This window comes from Etheostoma cragini, chromosome 11 (genome assembly GCF_013103735.1).
Source record: "Etheostoma cragini isolate CJK2018 chromosome 11, CSU_Ecrag_1.0, whole genome shotgun sequence".
Taxonomy (NCBI): Eukaryota; Metazoa; Chordata; class Actinopteri; order Perciformes; family Percidae; genus Etheostoma; species Etheostoma cragini.
Window position 1 is genome coordinate 6,073,602 of NC_048417.1, and position 21,100 is coordinate 6,094,701.

The following is a 21,100-nucleotide window of genomic DNA, read 5'->3' on the forward strand; positions in this document are numbered from 1 at the left end:
GGATGTATGGTGTGTGTAAGATAGTGAGTTTTGTGTGTGAGTTTGAAGCGTCAGACTGCCTATGTTGTTAAAAACTCAGTTCATCGGCGTGACCTTGAAGAGATAGCCAGAGAATGAGATGAAAATATACTTTAAATATTGCTTACAATGCATAAATGTGGCTTGTTTTATTGTCAGAAATCATGTGCCTTGCGCAGTACATGCACACACCTTTATTTTTGTATCTGCCCTAGCATCATGGCTCTAGAAAATACATTTTATGTGAAAATACCTGCTAGACTTTTGCCATTCATATCGGCCTCAGCTGTTCTTTGTATTAGCCTATACAGTCTCACAGAGACACTAGCACGGATATAGTCATCTTTTAATCAGAAACCCATCTTCCTGATAAGGAAGAGATTGTGAGATGAGCTTTGGAAATTGTCGGCAGCCATTTTTGAGTGGCGCAGTTGTCAACAGAATTCCAACCGTGATCCAAGTATTAACATGGTAGCACCATCGCCAACAAAATTCAAAACTCTTTAAAAGTCTTTGGGACTAATACTAAAAAACATTGTACAAACAGTATTTGTTTTCAGTTATAACCAAGAGAAAATCCCTTTTAATTCCAACTTCTAAATAAAAATTTAAAAATGTACCTGTAATGAAAAAAAGAAAGGGTTATTTAAAATCCTTCAACTAGGCATGGGCAGGTGTGAGATTCGGATGGTATGAAAACCTGGTAAAAACAGTTACACGGTATTGCTACTTTATAATGTTTTATAAAGTATTGTTTTGAAATGCCTGGGGAAAAAAGAAAGCATTTTCGTTTCCATTTAACACAATATACAGTATTTTATTGTTAAACACAATACACACTGGTAGGAAGAGGGATTTCTGAACTGCAACTTCCTTTTCTTGACCACTCATAAAAAAACAGCTAATACTTTAGGAGCAGTATGACGGAAACTTAAGTGCTTAGAGTTTTTCACACCACGGAACACCTTGAAACCAGCCTATGCCTATACCCAACTGTTTTCCTATTTCAGAACTTGACACAGTATAAAAGGTTGGTAAGCCACCCGCTGCCCTTAGTGTGTCTCCCAGCATTTACTTTTCAACTAATTTTCTAAAGCAAATATGTCTTGAGAGAAAAGTTCTGCTGCATGGACCTTTGTAATAAAATAATGAGGCAAAGGTTTTAATGAACATAGCTGCAAAGCTACAAAAGGCTCATAGAGAATGTAACACGTATTTACTGACAAGATATTTAATTGTTTTATTTTAAACCTGTACATGCACAATGAAAACCTTAGTCTTTAATTTCAAAGTCCTGCTATTTGTACTCCTATCATCCCCCCTTGTGCGGTACAAGAACACAAAACATAGGCTATTTGACAAAAAAAATCATCATCACATAATCCAGCCAGCAATTATCCTCTCTTTAAAATGTATTCTGCCAAGCAAATTAGTAGTATAATCTCTAGGACATAGGGTTAGAGAATGAGGCTTAGTGTTTTTGCAGCAAAGTAAGGTTGAGGCTGCATGCTCTGACGCAGTTGTGACAGCGCATGAAAAATTATCCATCAAAGAAAAGTGGAGCAAATTTCTCATTGACTGAAGGACTTAAAAGTGGCCAAGTGTTGTGAAAAGGTTTGGCTTCACTGGTCTAATTGCATAAGCCTTGGTCTTTCTCCAGAGGCCTCCCTTCACTTTATAAATCACATGAATGTCTGTTTTATACTACAGCACTGCAGTCATTGGTCATTTCTGCTGCAGGTCTTCAATCCTCGTTGCTCCAATATTACTTTCCTCTCCACCTAATAATTCATATCTTCCATCAATCCTGCAGGCTGATAATATAACACTCTAAATCGATTTGGAGGACACAGCCGCTGAATCATAATCATGGAGCAAGTTGCTCTCAGTTGTATACAAAGTTTGAGTTGTTGCACATGAGTGTGACTAATAAAGGTAAAGACCCATCAGGAACAAAACCATTATTTGATAGAAAAGTGCCAGTGATGGCTATTAGTCCAGAGCTTGGAGGTTTGGCACCGGTCAGAGGAAGGGATGGGATGTCTCCTTTCATCAGTGGACTCTTCACATGCCTTTCAGTGGGTGCCAGATCAATTTCACACTTTTTTTTAGAAGGAAGTCCACAGCCTATTTATCCAACAATGAAAACAGACTAAATCCACCGATTCGGTACAGTATTAGATTAGGATTTTGACACAGCAAATGTCAAATTGAGCGTCGGCAAAAATATCTAATCAGCTCTGCAGATTTGTGTTTACTTACTAAATGAAAAAGAAAAGAAAAAAATAGGGCAATTTCCAGATGGGACAAAGTCAAGGGCTGCAAGTATCCAGGCTGATGTGTTTGGATAAATGTTATAAATCTCAGGGTTAGACCATTCATCTTTCCATGATCCATCTGACCAGGTGATACCCAATGAGTCCTCCAAATGAAGAGATATGAGGGGCAGAGTAAAAACTGACCTTCACAGGTCACACTGTCCACTGGTAAAGCACCTTCTCTCTCTTTTTCCTCTCCCCCTCGAGAACAAACACAGTGCTCAGATATACTCAAAGAAAGCTTGATACAATATATGCTATGAATCACTGTTTATGTGCGAGCAGTAGAGAGCCTCCTTGACGTCGCTATGTATCCACAAATAGCAAGCTGGATGCCACAGGAATTGAATGCATCACCTTTAGCTTTCTAATTTGCAGTTGCATACGGTTGTTGAGTGTCTATACCATAACTGAAATTGCAGCCTCTCAACCAGTATTATGCACTGCTTCTCATCTACAGTACAATAGTTTGTGGGTACAATCTCTCTAGAGTACCCTTCCTAGAGCATTGTAAATTGGTTTCACAAACCTTTGATTAGACAATCCCCCCTACTTCCATTATGTTCGCTGTCTATGAGTGATTGCTCACATGCTGAGATGAAAGACCAGTCCGGGAACTGAGGCGATGAGGCGGATGGGACGCGATAATGAAATTAAATGATGCATGAACGTTGTCTGTTGCTGTTATCACTTAAGAACATGGAGAAAGGGTAAAGGGACCTGAGAGATCTTGGCTCGTTCTAATGCATTACTACCTTAATGGGCCTTCTGCTCTTCTGCTGTTGGAAAGTTCATCTATATGCTGAATGCATTTCAGCGTTTTTGATTCAGGGTCTCTGGAGAGAGAAACGAGGAAAATAATTTGTCTAGCCTCAGCCCTGTGTGCAGCAAAGCATTAGCACTGCAGCACTGTATACATTTAAATGTCAAATGTTGCATTAGCTTGGCTTGTGTTAAGTCACACAGTCAGGGTCACATTTCAGGCTCACACTATACTTTGCATCTTAACACTCACTGCATGAAGGTTGGGTTTGTAGAAATGTCCGTGACCTGCTCGTTTGTGAAGGATGACAGTTGTATTGCATCACAATGATTTCCACCGATGAAACAGTTAGGTCAAGTCAATTCAAGTTTGTTCATACAGCAACATTTCATACAACAGGTCTGAACTCAATGTGCTTCAACATAAAAGCAAGCAAGAACAAATAGGCAAAATAAATACGAGAATTCAATTTCAACACGTAGCTCTGTTGTATGGAAATTTTGAGTACTGTCAGTAGAGGGAAAATGAACACAATCGGTGCTCCCTACATCGTGTTATCCTTCTGCTATTGTTAGAGTATGTCACAAAAAAAACAATTTGCCGTTGTTATGTCCTTAGTGATGACTAAATAAAAACAGGCTGTAACCTGACACCTCAGCTGAGCCGGGATGTTTTGTTTTTTTGTGGAAAAAATACATTTTGGAGTATTGGAATGCATGAGTTTGACAATCAACTAGTGTGCACTTTACCGGAGAACAGGAAATAAACAGAGGTCTGGATTAACACAACTTTAATGCCTTTCTGTCACATCTACTGCAGTCAGATTCACTGTGTTCCCTCGGAAATAATCTCTTCACGTGGGTAGACACTTTTAATGTCCTTATTGACATGTTTAGAAGCCAGAAACAAGTTTAAAACTTGCCCTGTTCAAGCCTGTTGGGTGCTAACTCCAGAAGGAGGATAACACGGTGTAGGCAGCAACGATTGGTTTTGTTTTTTTTGCTACTGACAGCACTCCGAATTTACAAACAACAGAGCTACGTGTTGAAATTGACCAGAATTCTCCTTTAACAGTTAAGATAAGCAGGTTATACAGTAATACACACTACATATATGGAAACATATAGATTAGATGAAACCAGGGTAAAAAACAAGATAGAATAGTGTTAGAATAAAAATGGAATAAGACACGCAAATTTTATCACTGTTAATATAAAAGGAATAATAATGAAAAAAATACCAATTCTATGATAACACAGATGAAATAAGTATTAGAAACAGATACCACAGCATGAACTCCACTGTTAGTCCATTTGATCAATATGCTGTACTTGGGATTTTGCAAAAATTGTGTTTAAAATCACCCCATTTGTTGCTAGCACATGCAGCTCTTTGCTGGAAAGCCTGTTGTGTGAATGGATGTTCAAGAGTTCACAGTTGAGCCATTGAGCCAGGCACATGGAGCTGCATGGTGGCAGAACGAAGTGCACTTCACTGCATCCTAACAGTAGTGGCAGCAGATAATTGTGGGTGGGGGAACTGAGGGAGGTTTAATTAGTAATATTAGGTGTTAAACATGTTATCTTTTAAAAAAGAAAAGAGGAAACATGATGAAAAACAAATAATAAGTGTGTTTTATTCTAAAATGCAGTTATTACTGCCACTAAATTAGTTAGATTTTTTTCTTCTGAGGTCCTTGTGATTAAAACAACATGCATGTACTGTACATGTGTTTATGTTATCAGACTATTCAGACAGCACTCCAACACCGCCTGCGGACAAAACACTACAAAGCCATGCTTGGATGCAGTCGGCAAATCACTTTTCTTTTTACAATCAGGAGCCACGCAAAAAATTTTGAAATGCGTCATAGAACACAAAACGACACTTTAGGCTCACAACATAAATCCCATCATGAATTCAATGTTCTGTAAAAAATACTAGAAGTTGCAGCCAGCACATAACAAAAACTTTTACTAAACTACCATCAATCTCAACCACCACTGTAAGGAATGCACGCTGGTCTGTGCTGAAATAATTGCAGGACCCAGTGGCTCTCAGCATCAGATACCAACGCAAATATCACCCTTCACTGGAATCAGGTCCCCACACACGGAGCTCAGCCCCTCCGCTGACGTATGTAAACTGTTGCTAAGACACCTCCAACTTCAAACAAGGCCAGTTATGACCCTTTCTATTCTGAATTTTTAATCCATGAACTTTTATGTTTGAAAAACTGCACCAGAGCCGAAAAAAGTGATCTAAACCTATCACCAAAATATAAAGACTATTGGCTGAGCGGGAATGACAAACACTACTGCGCATAGTCAGTAGTCACATATCATGGAAGTATACCCAGAAGCTTAGAAACTCTTTTGGGTAGATCCTAAACAGTATCTGCCAGAATGGTCGACAAAGTAAGGTTTAGGTGTGGGGAGTGGGGATTGGTAAGGGTCAGAATACCAGGGTAAACCAATCAGAAGCCGATCGGTAACCGATCTAGCATCTAATCTAATGCAAGACAACGACAACCGTAGTCAATAGTATGCCAAAAATATGAAAGGTTGACACATCCAACACAGGACTTCCACCCATGTGTCACTGAAACATACAATTTGTAACCCTGCCCTCGATGTTTTCCAAAATCTGACTTTCCCATTCTTGCGCAGCATATCAGTTAAACATATGTCCCGACCCAGAGCACCAAAAAGTGATGCCAAGAATCCCAACCTAGCGTGTCTAAATATGACGGCAGTAAAAAAATGCCAAAGACACCTGATCAAGTGTTGCTGTTTGATGCTGTGGGAGTGAGAATATGTTGAGCAGGCACACACATAGAAACATAAAACACAGCAATGAAAGAATAAAAGTACTATGTTTTGCGGGTTCTTTGCTTGCCTTGTGAAGCACTTTGTAATTCTGGTTTAATAAGTGCTATGAAGATATTATATTATTATAAACGAGTGCAATACTGTGTGCTGCGTGGTTAAGAAAAAGTCAATAAAGAAGGGTTGACTGTATCTGAGCATTCTTTTTGTTCTGACTAACACTCCAAGATGAACGAACATCAACATGATTGAACCAACACCTGCACAGTCCTGAGTGCTCTAAATGTGTTCAGCCAGCTGCAGTGGATGTACCAGCCACCAGAAAAAAAAGACCTACCTAACATAGCATTGTTTCAGAGCTGGAAGGTTTTACCACTAAGATCCATTAGCCTCCAGAAACAAAAACTAATAATATTTAGCTAAGAAGTCATCTTCTCAAGGCTGCCTGATGGTAACACTCACCTCCAATTTATATTTATAACAATTTGTATGTAGGTGTAAAAATGCTTCATTGTCATTAAAGTAGAAAAAGGATCAGGTCTTGGCCGCTTCAATGAAAATAACAGACATCTCCATCTTAAGCCATATTGAGTCTTAAATATCAAGACACATTCTTTAACAAGAAAACAAAGGTTAGTGCTTGTGAAAAAAAGAGTATTTTTAATCATTTTCTCCCTATTACAAACCTTCTTAATTCCAGTCAACACGTCTTGCTAGAACATGTAATATGAAGGTGTGAAATTGAAAGTGGCTCCCATACAGATATTGCGAAAAAGGAGAAAAGTTGGTGGATTTGTCGTGTACGACCTAAAGCCAACACACTAATGCTGTGGGTCCATACAGTAAATGACACATTGCAGTGATTGGAGAAAAAAGTTAATCAACTGTGAAGACAGTCAGTGTGAAAAGGATCCCTGATTTACTACAGTACATACGGGAGGGCAATTCCCTTAAGAAAATGTGTTCATTTGTATTTATTTTATCTGTGAATGTGTCTATCCACCCATCCATCCATCCATCCATCAATGCATCATGTGGTTGCAGCAGCAACGTACTTCATGCAGATGAGAGCTTTTCGGGGGATTGTGTTATTTCAGAAAAACAGATCGGAATTTGTTTTTCATGAAAGCCTATTTCAGAATTTCTGAAATAATGATCTTGGTAATTAAGGAAATAAACCAAACATGTAGAATATTTTTTTTCATGAAAGCTATCTCATTAATTCAGAAAACTGCAATTTTTTTCTCTCTCAAGTAAATGCATTACACTTCTGCATCGACCAGCCTTACAGCTTTAATGAGAAGTCAGTTCTGGCTTTGACTCATTGCCAATGTAACAAGATGACATTTTGAAGCATGTATTGCAAATAGGAAGTACAGAGGAGCCTGGGGACAATGCCAGCAGGGCCAAAGACCGACTGCAAGCACGAAAGCTTATAGAAACAGAAAGTACGGACATAATGTCTGTACAAAAGTTTTAAATTCTTACTTTGGAGATCACTTGAAGTCTGGGTTATCTATGGGGGAAACACTTCAGTAAAGTGTATAACTTAACAAAACAATATTTATTTGAATGTTAAAATGTGAAACTTAATATAACTTTGTATTTAAGCCCAACTCCCCCTTCCTTTGTCACATTTTTAGTGTGTGTAAATAAGTGAACATGTTGCTGAGATGGCTGCAATGAGAGAAGGAGGCGGAGGCTCTGATGGAATGCAACACAAATCTTGTGGGCTGCATATATTATTTCTAATGAAGATCACAGCAGGCGGTCAGAATTATCAATGCAGGACGAGATATAAGAATATGAGCAGTTGTTATTAATAACCTTAAAGGAATAATAGATTATCATGGAATCAAACTCTATTTTTGATAGTATTTATGAACAGCATTCTGTTAGCAATTTCCATTATGTGCATTAAAAGGCTGTAATTGCCTCTCGAGGTATTATTTGTTCTTGTTATTAATAGACTGCCTATCTATTTATTGATTTTTCCTAAAGCAGTTCTGATGATCTGCTTGACTCAACATGTAATCCAAGCAGTGATTTATGGTGTCACCTTCTTATTTGAATAATAGCACATTGAAAATGGCATTACTATCCACCTATCCCTAAGTATTGTAATCTAGTCCTTGAATAATTCCTTGTGATAATCAGCGGTCCAGAGATCCTGGGGTGATTTATTACCCGCTAAAATGATAACTGGAGTTGACAAAGCATGATTGCATTAAAGAAAGAGGCTGCTGCTTTAATCCATTGCAAAAAAATTCTTTTGGAGAAGAATAAAACAAAAGACTATGACTACTAGGGGAAAGCTAAAGAAAATGTATAATTGATAATAATTAATAAAATGGGGCAATATATTTATGTTTAAGGGTTACGCATATGATGTAAGGCTAATTCCAGCAAAAGATTGCATGAAACATCAAAAAGCTTTTATTGGATAGTGTACAAACCTGTATGTACATGCAATTATAATTTGATAAAAAACAATATCTACACATTAACATTAAGTGAACTGTAACACCTCAACTCTACATGTTGCAGGTAAGAGAAAATTAGTTAGCAAGCGGGCACAGAAGTTTTAATAGGTAGCTAAAAGTACTGGCTAAACAGTTCAAATGATTAGTTATAATTACTGGATACATGGTTCTAGTTGTCGTTTACAGTAAAACATTAACATTAGTGGAGACATGGTCAAATATTCAGCTTCATTCTAAGTAGTAGTAACCTAGTAGGCTAGTGGTACGATTGCTGACCAAACGCACTGTAATGCTGATAGTTCAATTGTATGAGAAACAATATACACTTTCATGTGAATAGTGTCATTGAAAAAATAATTGGGAACCGATGAAGTGGTACGTGAGTTCATCTTCCAGGGCTGTGGGGGCACCTCAGACCCAAAAGGTTGGGAACCACAGTGCTATGAAATATTTAGCTTTATTAACTCTCCTCACTTAATGCATGCACTAAAAACACACTGTATAAAATATTTGAGCAACTATCCATGAATGAAACTGTGAAAGTTCCCACTGTTCCCTGTGGGATTTAAACTAGCCTCCATCAATCTATCCATAATCCCAATTCAAACGTGAGACAGATGTCAAAACCACAAATGATTGTAAAGAACATTGTGACATGTTTTCATAAATCTAAAGGACCATTAGACAGGCAGCATCAGTCAGCCACTACCTAATATAAACAGTGCAGGTTTGAATACTATATGTGTGCAGCTCTGCTACTGATATGTCACTTGGGGTTATCAAGTGGGTAGCTCTTGTCACAAATGTCTCTCTGAATTAGGTCACTGAACTCGACAGCATTAGGTAGATGGGTAAGACAGCAAGTCACAGTGGATTCACAACTCTTTTCAGCCACAGCCTTTATGCTAATAGCAAATTACAGTCTGCCAGCATACTATAAGCATGCCAAAGCTAACAATTCCCCATGTTAACATCTCCTACAGTATGCCCATAGGAAATACTTGAGTCTGATTGGCTGGCAGGTGTCAGGACATTTTATATATAGTTTGAAACACAATCTCGCACTGCACACCCAGCTGCAACTCTTTTATGAAGCAGGTTATACCCCAGCAGAGCGTAGTTGTATAAAATTGCATGGTGTCACAGAGCGTATATATCTTCCTCTGTGCTAGACTCTCCGGTTCTCCAGTCCCTCAAAGGTCAGCACTCTCAAGGAGACTTTAAATTGGTCAACACCATCTCGCTTCTGCTAATGTATTTATCTATTTAGAACATGTTGATCTATTTAAATTATCAAGATACATAACAATGAATGAGACAGTGTGCAAGAGTTTTTTTTTAATTTATTTAAGGTTTGCTTTGCTCCAATGCATCTTTCACATATTTGGAATGGAAGGACTTTTTACATTTGGGAAATTGGATTTCTACATGTTGAACTCTACATGTCAGCTCCACATGGATTTTTCTGACCTCCAGCAGAAAGATCTGTTTATCAAGGCAATTTAATGAAAATGAATTTCATTTTGACCCAATCTGTTGCTGTCTACTGTAGCTTGTACGCTGGCATGTATGAGTCCTTAGCCTTGTTTGTCCACTTCATTTTCCTATTTCATATTATAATGTTTTGCACCACCACTTACATATAAAATACCTGCATATGAGAAGTTGCTTTTTAGTGTAACTAACATTTGTCAAGTGTCCTGTGAATAGGATGTTAGGGTTATAGTAATTATGAAACATTTACAGAGGAGAGTGATGAGGAAAATGTGTTGGTGAAAAGAATTTGGAGTAATAGTTTTTCAGAGGAAGCTGTGTGGAACAAATGCGATCCCTACTGACCGTACCGTCATCCTTCTCTCATGCACTTTACCTCAGGGTCAATGGCCCTCTACGTAAGTGACTGGAACTTGTCTTTGAACAGCCCAGTCTCGTGGCAGTTCGTTAAATAGTGACGTTATTTAAAAGTGCTCTAAGTGATGTTGGGTGACGTTACTTCTTGTTGTTGAAGTATTTTCAAACAAGAATAGCTTGCCCCTCCCTCCTCCTTATCCCATTCCCTCTCCCTTCCTTCTGTACTTCCACGCACTAACACTCCACCCTCAAATCCTTCTTGTCCGTTATTGTCTGAAACGCTGGAACACTGTTTGTAAATGTGTCGTGGTGCAGGTTGGAACAGTTTATTTGTGTTGTTGTTTGCAGACCCTGTGTTCATCGAGTGTGGTGGTGCGTCCCGTTGGCACTGGCGTGTGCCGTTTCGTTTCTCCGTTGTTGCGTCCCCCAGACCAGGTTGCTTCCCAGTCTCATGGCAGTTTGTGAAATTGTCACGTTCCCATTTCATGGTTACCAGCCAGAAATAAACAAGAAAATCCTGTCCCTGTTGACGAATCAATAAATCAAAATAACGTCAAAATAACGTGACCATTTCATGAACTGCCGTGAGACTGGGTTGCTTTGAAAGAGGAATAGACCGTAATGAGTGATTGTTGGGATGGACTTGCACAATTGGATGATAATTGCTGGTAAAAAATATAATAAATATATACTTTGTGTACATATATATATATATATATATATATATATATAGTATATATATATATATATATAAGGCAGCAGGGGCTCTTGTGGTCGGTGTTGTTGACAGTGTTTTAAAGGATGTTCAGAAACTCAGCGCTACAGTGTTCACAAACAAAGAGGCAGTTAATTAACCCGAGTCTTGTCACTAAACCAGGAGAATTGAGTGAAATACGTTAATGAACCGACTCATTCATGTTTCTTTACCTCATTCGTGCCGGCAGCGCTTAGCTCAAGCTGAGTGCGATTGGTGTATGCTCCAATGTGGGTAGCTGGTCTCCTTCTGTTACTGTGTGTGCTGTAATCTAGCTCTTTAGCACATCCACTGGAGCGGTGGTAGAATCAATCAGGAAATATCCTTTTTTCGAACGAGAAAAACTAACATTAGAATACTGAATGAGAATGAGTGACCGTTGCTGCCATATGAGTAATGTAATCAAACGGTGTCTATGGTTCTCGGTCAAATCCACACGGTAGTGATGGGAAAGAGTATTATAACATATACAGTATGCTACATGTAACGTTCTTGGTAGTAAGGTTCGATGTTAAGAAGGTAGGCTGTCACAAGGAGACCGCGCACCTAGCTACTGAACAAGACACTGAACAGCTCAAGTCTAATCTAATCAAGTGGCGTCGTAGTTCTCGCCAAGTTTGAGTTATTAACCAAGCATTGTTGCTAGTGCATCATAGATGGTTACAAATACACGTCATGTTATCTTGAAAGTTATGTTAAGTAAACGCACAATCACATTTGTTAGAGCTACTATTTCCTCCTAAACACACTGGTCACTCCAAACCTGTCAAGCCTTTGGTACAGTGAAGTCATCAACAATTGGAAGTGTTCTCTGAGACACAATAACTCTGCTATGGGTTGAGACAGCATTTGAGTGAAAATCTGATTCTGAAATCCAGAATGCCTTTACTATATACAATGTTATTATCATCATCTGTAAAGAGGAGTGTATAATACCTTAACACAGTATTCTGTCCTGGTTGATAATATCCATGCCATCTTACTTTATTAGCTCACAATACTGATCAATTTGCATTTGGGCTACTCTGTTGGTTGATGACACTAAATGCTATATTATCTTTTCCACTCAATTCTTAAGTTGACAGATGAGTTGCCAAAGGATCCCCTATGGGGGTAGATGGGGAAATAAACAGTCACTTGACATGGTAAATTGGGACAGCATTGCTTTCCCCATGAGCATGCAAACAAAAAAGGTTAGGTTTAAAAATGAAGTTACAATGGGACACAGCACATGAGGAAAGGGGCCACATCCTTAGAAGATAATAATGGGTGGTTAAGGATGTAGGTCAGCAGTGCAGGTAGCACATTGCAACACTAAGTCAGGACAGACTCTGTCCTAATCTTCCAAACAGACACGCATGTGTTGCAGTATGATCGGAAAGTCTTAAAGAGAATAGGAGGCTGACACTAGATCATTTTGAACAAGCAAGACAACAGAATCTGTCAGTTTCCCACCTTTTCTAAATTAAGATGCATCCATCTGTTGCTCTTTGTGTGAATCATGTTACCAACTGAGCAATACTTACTCAGTCCACTAACGCTGGTTCTTGGCTCAGTATGGAGCTTTTCTGATTCTGATGCATTGCAGTTCATTCTCTTGCAAACAGTGCCAGTGACAAATGGTGCTTAAAGCACATGACTAAAGTCAATGCCCATTTGTCATATTCACAATAGATGAACATTTGTATTGATCAATCCTTTGCAATTGCTACTCAACTGATGGTGCTCAAGAAAGCACGTGAAGTATTAAAGCTGATTTTGGAATACCTCTGTCGTGTGAAATAGGGCAATTCATCTTGACACATGCTAAATTGGCTTTTTCTCCATTACGTGTTGCATCTACAAAGCAATACAATTGATTAATTGTGTAATTACAACCACTTTTATCTTGCTGCAGTGATTCATGCATGGTAAGGATTGTAGAGCTAAGGGTGCTGTATAAATGGAAGACCCCAACCTTTTAAGGCATAATAATCTTTTAGTGCCCTCTATAAAGATTTTTATAAAGTTTCAACACGGACTGGAGGACTGCCGCTCCACACATTGTATTCAGCTGGAGATTTGTCAATTTTAATGCTTCATAAGTCACTGCTGAAATCCTAAACATGAATATGGTAGCTGTATCTATTATACGTTTGCTTGCCGTCACATATCACAGGAATTTTAAAGGCAAAAAACAGCATGTTCATACATATCTCATCACAGCTCCTGATACATAACCACAGACGTTTGAAGAAAGGTGTAGCCGTTGAAATTGAGGTTGGAGTGGACTCGAAATGGGCCAATAAGAACAACCAGGCACCTTGTTATTTTTTTGACGTGCATTGCAAGAGCTACTTGAGTGGCAATATCGTGCTAAGCTTTACTGAGTCTGGGCTAGTTTTACAGTTGCTCCCCCACAATGTTCAATCACTTGCTCGGTGGAGAGAGTTGACACTCTTCCCTGCCAAAGATATGATGGATGCAATCAGGCGGGATCATCAATCAGTCATACTGCATCCTGTAAAAAAACAACCAAAAAAGCAGGAAATAAGCAGCAGGCAGAGATGGCAAAAGCACTCACTTCCCGTACTCAAGTAGAAGTACAAATACAATTACAAATAATTTTGTGAGCACAGAAAAAAGGCTCTTTATATGCACTTGCATACAATTTAAATGGATGTCGGCCAATAGGTCTAAAACATCACTTATATGATTATTGTGACAGAGACTGGGACTCAAGGTTAATAAGATTCTGACTGAGTAGCAAGACATGAAATCAGCTGGGATTGTGTGAGAATTCACAGAACCAGTTTCTCTTTTTTAATCTTCTCCTTAACATTTAAGGAAATCTACATCTAAACGTACGTGTGCTCAAAAATGGCTTCTGGAGAGAAAATAGAAGATTAAATATGAATTACTAAACAGACATTAATTAAGACGTTCCCCAGCACATTGGCCAGGAGTCATTCTTGATGCCTACTATCTCAAACATCTCTCTCAGATAAGGCTGAGGATGATCGGGAATGTCTTGCTGCTTGTCTGCCGGATCTCTGTAATCTCCGTTTTTTACTTTTAAATTATGTTGCCGTCCATACTTCTATGTGCTAAGGTCAGCGGCTTGAAGTCGCAATGATTTACAGTAAATGAATGCCGACAAATCTGTTTAGTCATCTTGTAGTGGTGCGTCAAGTGAAACGTACAGTACTGTATATTCCAATCCAGTTAAATTGAATTAGGAATTGATGATGCAAACAATAATTATGGTAACTCCAGTGAAATTATGTGAAACTTGTTAGGGAGGACGACTAGATTATGATTGTATTTTAATTTGATTCTAGTTTCCAACTTGGCCCCAGGTGTGTCTGTTAAAACACGGACGGAGACACCTTCTCTCTTTTGATTCTTTATTACAATGAAGCAACAGTACAAACATGGGCATGGGTAGCTCTGCTATGGCTGGGTGTTGTGTGTGGTTCTGCAAAGAAAGAAAGAAAATTGTAAAGGCTACCATAAACATTGCACATGAATTATATATATGTTAGCAAATAACAATAAACCCACTATTAATTACATTATCCTAATGCAGTGTAACTACTGTAGCATGTAAATAATGCATTTCATCATACCGCAATATGTTGAATCACAGCCAGGTGCAACCTAGCTAACAGGTGAAGAACACAAACAAAAAAATTACTAGATTACTTTCAAATTTGCAAGAAGTATAGACCAATTCAACAACAGACTTAAATGAACTGACAGCATAAGTTATACAACTTTGAGTTCTCCAGGACGCACACACACAATCTCAACTGATTATCCTCCGGATAGCTAGTCTCTTTTTCTTTTATGTCACTTTTTTCTCTGTTTGGTCCTGATTAAATCAACCCAATTTCACATCATAGTGCCTAAAAAAGAAGTGCTTTACCACAAATCTCAAGCAGATAATGAATTTAAAAAAACTCTTTTTCAACACAATGCATCTGATTAAATGTTTGTAACTGTGTGAAGTGGTAATTACCAAAACTGAATGTAAAAGTGATAAAATAATTGACCCATTTTTACAGGTTATTTTTTCAAGATACAGAAGTTGTTCCACAAATATTCCATATCTTGATCCTCATTTCATATCAGGATTTGCATCAATGACAAACCTTCTGTATATTATCTCAGGGGTCTTTTATGTCTTGTCCAACACTTTTCAAAATAAGCAGAATTGCAGTGACATCATCAGAGGTGATGTCCACTACCTCAGTGAGTGCCACCTAGATATTTGTGTTGCCATACTAAAAGAAATCCCTTCTTTCACTGAGTGGAACAGTGAGTAGACTATTGATGTTTTTGGATCTGTTTGGAAGCTCCTTGAGAACAACACTAAACCCTTAATTGATCCCAATGGCCAGGCCAGTGCCTTGCATGGCAGCCTTACCGCTTTTGTTGTGTGTCTGGGTGAGTGGGTAAATGAGAGATAAATTATGAACCACTTTTCTACAACTGATACACACCACAAAATGAGCCAATTTAGGCCAATAAAGCACCAAGGCAATACTGTGCTAACTTTACCCAGTATCCATGGGTGAAAACCAGCCAAAACAATGGGCTGTTCCCTGTCAATGTTCTTTTACATAATATTATACTATTTATCGAAAACCAAATATGATATTGTTAAGCACTGTAAGGGATTTGAGGGGAGATATCGTCCCCCTTGGCAAACCCAAATGCCCTTTTGTAAACTTGCCATCCCTCTTCTCCATCCCCTAGTAGCAGAGAGAGTGCAGGGGCAGAAGGGTTGTTTAGCTGAATATGTCAGTATAATCTCCATGACTCATTGGGCCCTATCTTGCACTCTGCGCAGCATGGCGCAAAGCCCGAGACTGTCTTTGCTATTTTAAGACCGACGCAGTTGTTAATTTCCCATCCTGCGCCCACATCGTTTACACAGCATATGCATATTTGTGAATTGCTATCTTGCAGCAGAAGAAGATGATTGACCAAAAAACAAAGGTCTAAAATCAGTGGCTAGAAGTTAGTATCAAACACAACAAAGGCTGTCAGTTGAATGCCATTTTGAGCTAACGTTAGCAATCAAACAAACATAGATAGCTAAAACGTTATTGAAATGATTCCCATTGGTATTGTTTTTAATGAGAAAAGTTTATTATTTGATGGATTTCACAAATTTCAGCATGACACGTTATGCCGTAAACCATTTAAATCTGAGCATCGACACACAGTGACACACACTATGCTTGATACACACACACAGGGACGCGCAGCAGCAAACAAACATGCAAAAGTTTGCAAATCCGACATCTTCATAGCAATGCACCAAGGTACAAACACACCTGGACTTTAAAGGCAATGAGAGATGGCACTCTGATTGGTTTATACCATGTTATGCACAAAACACACCTTTGAAATAATAATTGAACCATGCGCCCACCGCACGGACCCTTTTTTCCACTGTCAAACTATCAAAAGTGGATTCGGACATGCCCTAAACGCAGCTGTGCCATGCACTTCATGCCATGCGATTAGATCGTTAAAATAGGGCCCATCGAGTCTTCATCCGACGGAGGTTCGCGCAAGTTTGAATCTACCATGACTCTAAAATATCAGTAGCCTGTCTGTGCTGTGCATTGATAAATCCATTGGGTTGTCCGTTGTGCTGAAGTACAGCAGCAGATGGATTTTCCCTTCCCGGAGAAGGGTATTAAAAGAGTTGTTTGTGGGGCGATGCACTAGACGGCAAAAAACAAAAACAAACCTGCTACATCGTGAATGTGAATGTTATCATCTTTACTCACTCTTATTAAACTTTCTTATGTCACCATTTGTTACTGATCGTTAATCATATCCTTTGCAGTTTTAAATGTCGTGTCACACAACAAACAATGAATTAATGATAATGTTTCAAGAATAAACTTGAGCTTTTGTTTCAAAATAACCCATTAGTAGTGGGGAACATTAACCCAGTATTGCGTTAATTTTATGTTGACACACGGTAGAAGTGAAGCAGTTTTGAATGTATTTCCCACTTGTCTTAACACAATGAATGAGCTGACACAGAAGCAGATTTCTTAAACATTGTGAACAAAACCGAAAATATTGTGAGTAGAAGACTCTCAGGGATTTGTTACATTTTTGGTATTTGTTTTCTATTTAGCATCACATCGAAATGTTTTGTTTGTCTTTGACTTTTATGGTCAGGTATTTTTATAATTTCAAATGAAAATAGAAAGCATACTTAGAAAGCAAGAAAAGGGTACAGTGAGCTTAGAATCCCTCCAAAGTTATTTTCCATGCTTTCAGTGATTAAAGGGCATCACAAAACAGCCAGGGAGATTGATGTGGAAAGCCTTCACTGAATTTGGATGAACTCCAGTGAGAGTTCATCTGTTCTTTGAAGTTTGCCAGTTTTTAAAGGTCAACAGCTCCTGTGCTGCTTTAGTAGGAGGCTACTGTTCCACCATCACAACTGAGGGCCATTTCTTTACATAATGGACAGCTGTAGGACACTCACAGCACTACCACTTGGACTTGGACTCTGATAAACCAGATGATGGATAGTGGTGCCAGTCAGGCCTGAATGGGTCCCCAAGATGCACCTATGCACTTTTTCACAGCGAAGCCTGGCACTTACATCAGCAGCAATATGCCACACTGTGCACTATCCTTCCCTGCAGTCATGTCACAGTGCCTCAGGTCAGCACTTTTTCACTCTGTACGTATGCGTGTATTGTTTCAGTAGCGATATCATACTTCAAATCTTGCTGTTGATGAGTCTGAACACATTCTGTACAGAATTCTTCTTTTATTTGTATTCTTAAAATAGAGATGAAATGCTCATTCAAAAATGTGTGTTTAAGATGTGTGTTTTTTGGAAATGAATGTGTCACACTTTGGATTAAAATAAATGTGCTAAAAACAGTGTAAAAAAAGCTGAGCTACACTCCTCTCCATTGAAGTGTAAGAACGGGGGTGGCGTGTTCTTGCAACAAGTACAGTATGTACTACTCAAGAGATTGTAGCTCTGTGAAGTGCACCTCTTTTCATGTGAACTTGACAGTTAAAAAAGTAATGTTGGTCTATGTTTTGTCATCTTTGTGGCTCCAAGTGCATTTACTTTCCAGTCCAGTGTAACTTATTTTCTGTTTTTTAGGACTTGTTCCTGGAAATAGACAGGTGAAGGCTTGGTTGCAACTACCAAGCAAAAGCTGACATTTTTGCTGGCTGAGACTAGCATCATTGTTTTATGCTCACAAGCAACAAACGAATAGCAACGTCGGGCACATCCATCTATCACGTCTGATAGATGGACGTGTGCCCAACAAACAATGTGGTCCAGAACATGACGGCTCGCCTGGAACTGGTCAGATTAAGATAAAAGTTGCAGAGGATGTTCACGGTCCTCTGACAGATGAATCCCTAATGTTTTCAGTGAGCTTGTGACCTTTCTTCTATCTCGCAAGAAATATCAAAAACTAACATGCAGACTGTCAAAAAACTGACTGAAAACATTAATGCTTCTCAAAGGATGAACCCTTTTCATTTCAAGCTTTTTAAAGTGCCATGCTCTGTTCACAACCTCAACTTTACACACAAGACTATTAAGATTCATTTCCATGGTACTCACTCACTATCCTCCTTTATCACAACCCTTAGAACTATTTCTTTATTTATTTTTTTACTTTTTAAGACAAATGATGCAATTCAGAGACGCAGGTGGATGCTGGGATGTGGTTTAACTTGCAATGATTTTTTTAATGCACAGCAAAAAAAAAACGCAGCATATGTTTGCCATGGTGTACATTTCTCTGCTGTTAATACAACTGTAGCTGTACTATAGCTTTTTATGATTGTTGAATTTAATGATATATTTGCGTTGTATGTGTATGCTTATGTAAAGCACTTTGGATTGCCTTATTGTATGAACTGTGCTATATAAATAAAAACTGTTTTCCCCTCAGCAGTAAGCCTCACCAACAAGACCCCCACTGACACTGACTCATTTTTTGATTCTAGTGCTGATACATAAATTCCCTTGCCTTGCCTTCCTCTACTACTTCTAGTTCACAACCTGGTCGCAGAAGCCAAGAGGTTACAGTTGTAAATTTGCAATAAAAAATGGGATGTACAATTTGAAAAACGCTAATGAAAATGAACCTGTGAGCTGAATTCCATTGCACAATACCACTACTACTTTACTGATAAATTGTGTGGTTCGTTTTTAACAATACAAAACGGGAAATATTAAAATAATAAACCTAAACACTCTTTCACGTGTCACTTAGCCTCCCACACAAAGCTAGCGATTATTTAGAAGTGTGTTCCTTTAACAACACAGAGCATTTTTCTTCTTTCCTCAGGATTTGTATTGCATTAGGGTGGACAAGCTGCTGACACAGAAGTTTCTGCTGTTTAATAAAGTTATCTTTCCAATGAGTGAGTGGATTCTCGACATCACAAACTGTTTGAATGAACCGCAGCAGAGGCTGAGATTCTTCAATCTTTAATGGTAAAAGTACAAATCCAATCTAGGCTAGGCTCAACTGACAGATTGTCACTTACAAGTATCCCATGTCCTCTTTCCACCTTACTTCCATGTTTACTTGGACATACTGACATTTTGAAGGAAACAGTTTAAAGATGGAAATGCCTGGCTGCTAAACATTCAGATATGTCAAATAAAACAGCAAAGAGAATTTTTTTTCAAAAGGATCGTTTAAATGAGGCAGCAGTGAAACATTGCCAATAGTGGAAACTAGGGCAGAACTTATTGAGCCTCAGAACTTAAGCTCTGATAAAAGGTTTCCAAATGGCTTGGTTTGTTTTGCTGTGTTTCTGTCTGTGAAATTAACTTGGGATGATAGTGTCATGCAATTACCCAAGAAGTTTACAAGCAAGGCATCCCACCATATTTTTTGATTAATTGGACCCATAGTAAACACCAGTGGCTGTTTGGAAGCAACCTCTGAGCTGACCATTGTGTGATGTTAGCTCAACAGTGTCCACAGAGGGTAAACTGCTTCCCTAATTAATTTACTACAGCTTCAAAAGGAGTTGTGAAAAGTGCCTTCTGGAGCTGCGCATCAGTATGCTTCTTTGGCTCTTTAACTCTCTGTGGGGCTATATCACTGCAGTTTGTCTTTGCCAAGGAGCTGGGGATGGCTTTGAGTGGGGTTGGCCCTTTGGGGGCAGATAATCATCCCCTCTGGTATCATACCAAACGCAGCTGGAGTCAGTCATTGGATAATATTTTGTCCTTCTCATCATGTCTGTTTTTATTTTCTAACTTGTTTCCCACTGGCAAAGACAGATGCTAAAATAGAAAGTGGCAGCTTTTAGCCTGAGTAGACATTGCGTAAAAGCTGAAATGACACCTCACATTAGCTTGGTGGACCACACAACCAGCTCAGTATGTGTATGTTTGACAAGTGCACACCTTACAGTGCACCTTCAGCACCAATGCATGGAGAAGTGTACCCATAATGTGAAAATGCTAAGGGTAAATTTGCATAAAGGTTGTGGTGGAGGATGAGAGTGTAGTCTGTCCAACATGTATGGTAGAGATTAAAGATTACATTGTGTCGTGGACCGTCTGTTGCAATGAAATTCACTTTTTTTTTTATTCGTAACAACATCTAACAGCATCTGGCATCTAACCATAACCTTTGTTGGTTTGCCATAACAACAATCTTTTACAAACGTTATATACCATAGCTCTTATCTTGGGCTTAACATCCACATCATGTGATATTCAGCAGGATTAAACATGCAAAGAGTAAGACAGCTGATGCATATTCATCCTTTCTTCATGCAGAATAAATAAACTATAATTATGATGTGTAGTTTGTGAGTACCTGAGAGCTTAATAGAAGCTTGTAGAAATGCACATACAGTATGTATTCTCCCATGTTACCTCATTGCACACATACTCAGCAAATTAAGAATCGTTGTGTCACTTTCAGCTGCTTTTATAGTTTAAGCAAACTTAACATATGCACATATTTGCATGAACATTAAAACATTTAACAACTTAGACGTACACCGAACAATTTTTACAGACATGTGTCCCTGAAAAAGGTGCGGGGGGGGGGGGGGGG

At 38.7% G+C, this 21,100-nt stretch overlaps 1 long non-coding RNA gene across 1 annotated transcript in view; it reads right to left on the reverse strand.

The window, feature by feature from the left end:
* Positions 1-21,060, reverse strand: part of LOC117953323 — a 21,651-nt gene extending 591 nt beyond the window's left edge. Inside the window, exons 1-3 of the long non-coding RNA XR_004658592.1 lie at positions 20,929-21,060; positions 9,331-9,333; positions 3,929-3,936 (exon numbers count right to left, since the gene is read on the reverse strand). This is a non-coding gene — a long non-coding RNA (uncharacterized LOC117953323). The remainder of the gene's footprint in view (positions 1-3,928; positions 3,937-9,330; positions 9,334-20,928) is intronic.
* Between the last annotated feature and the right edge of the window lie 40 nt (positions 21,061-21,100).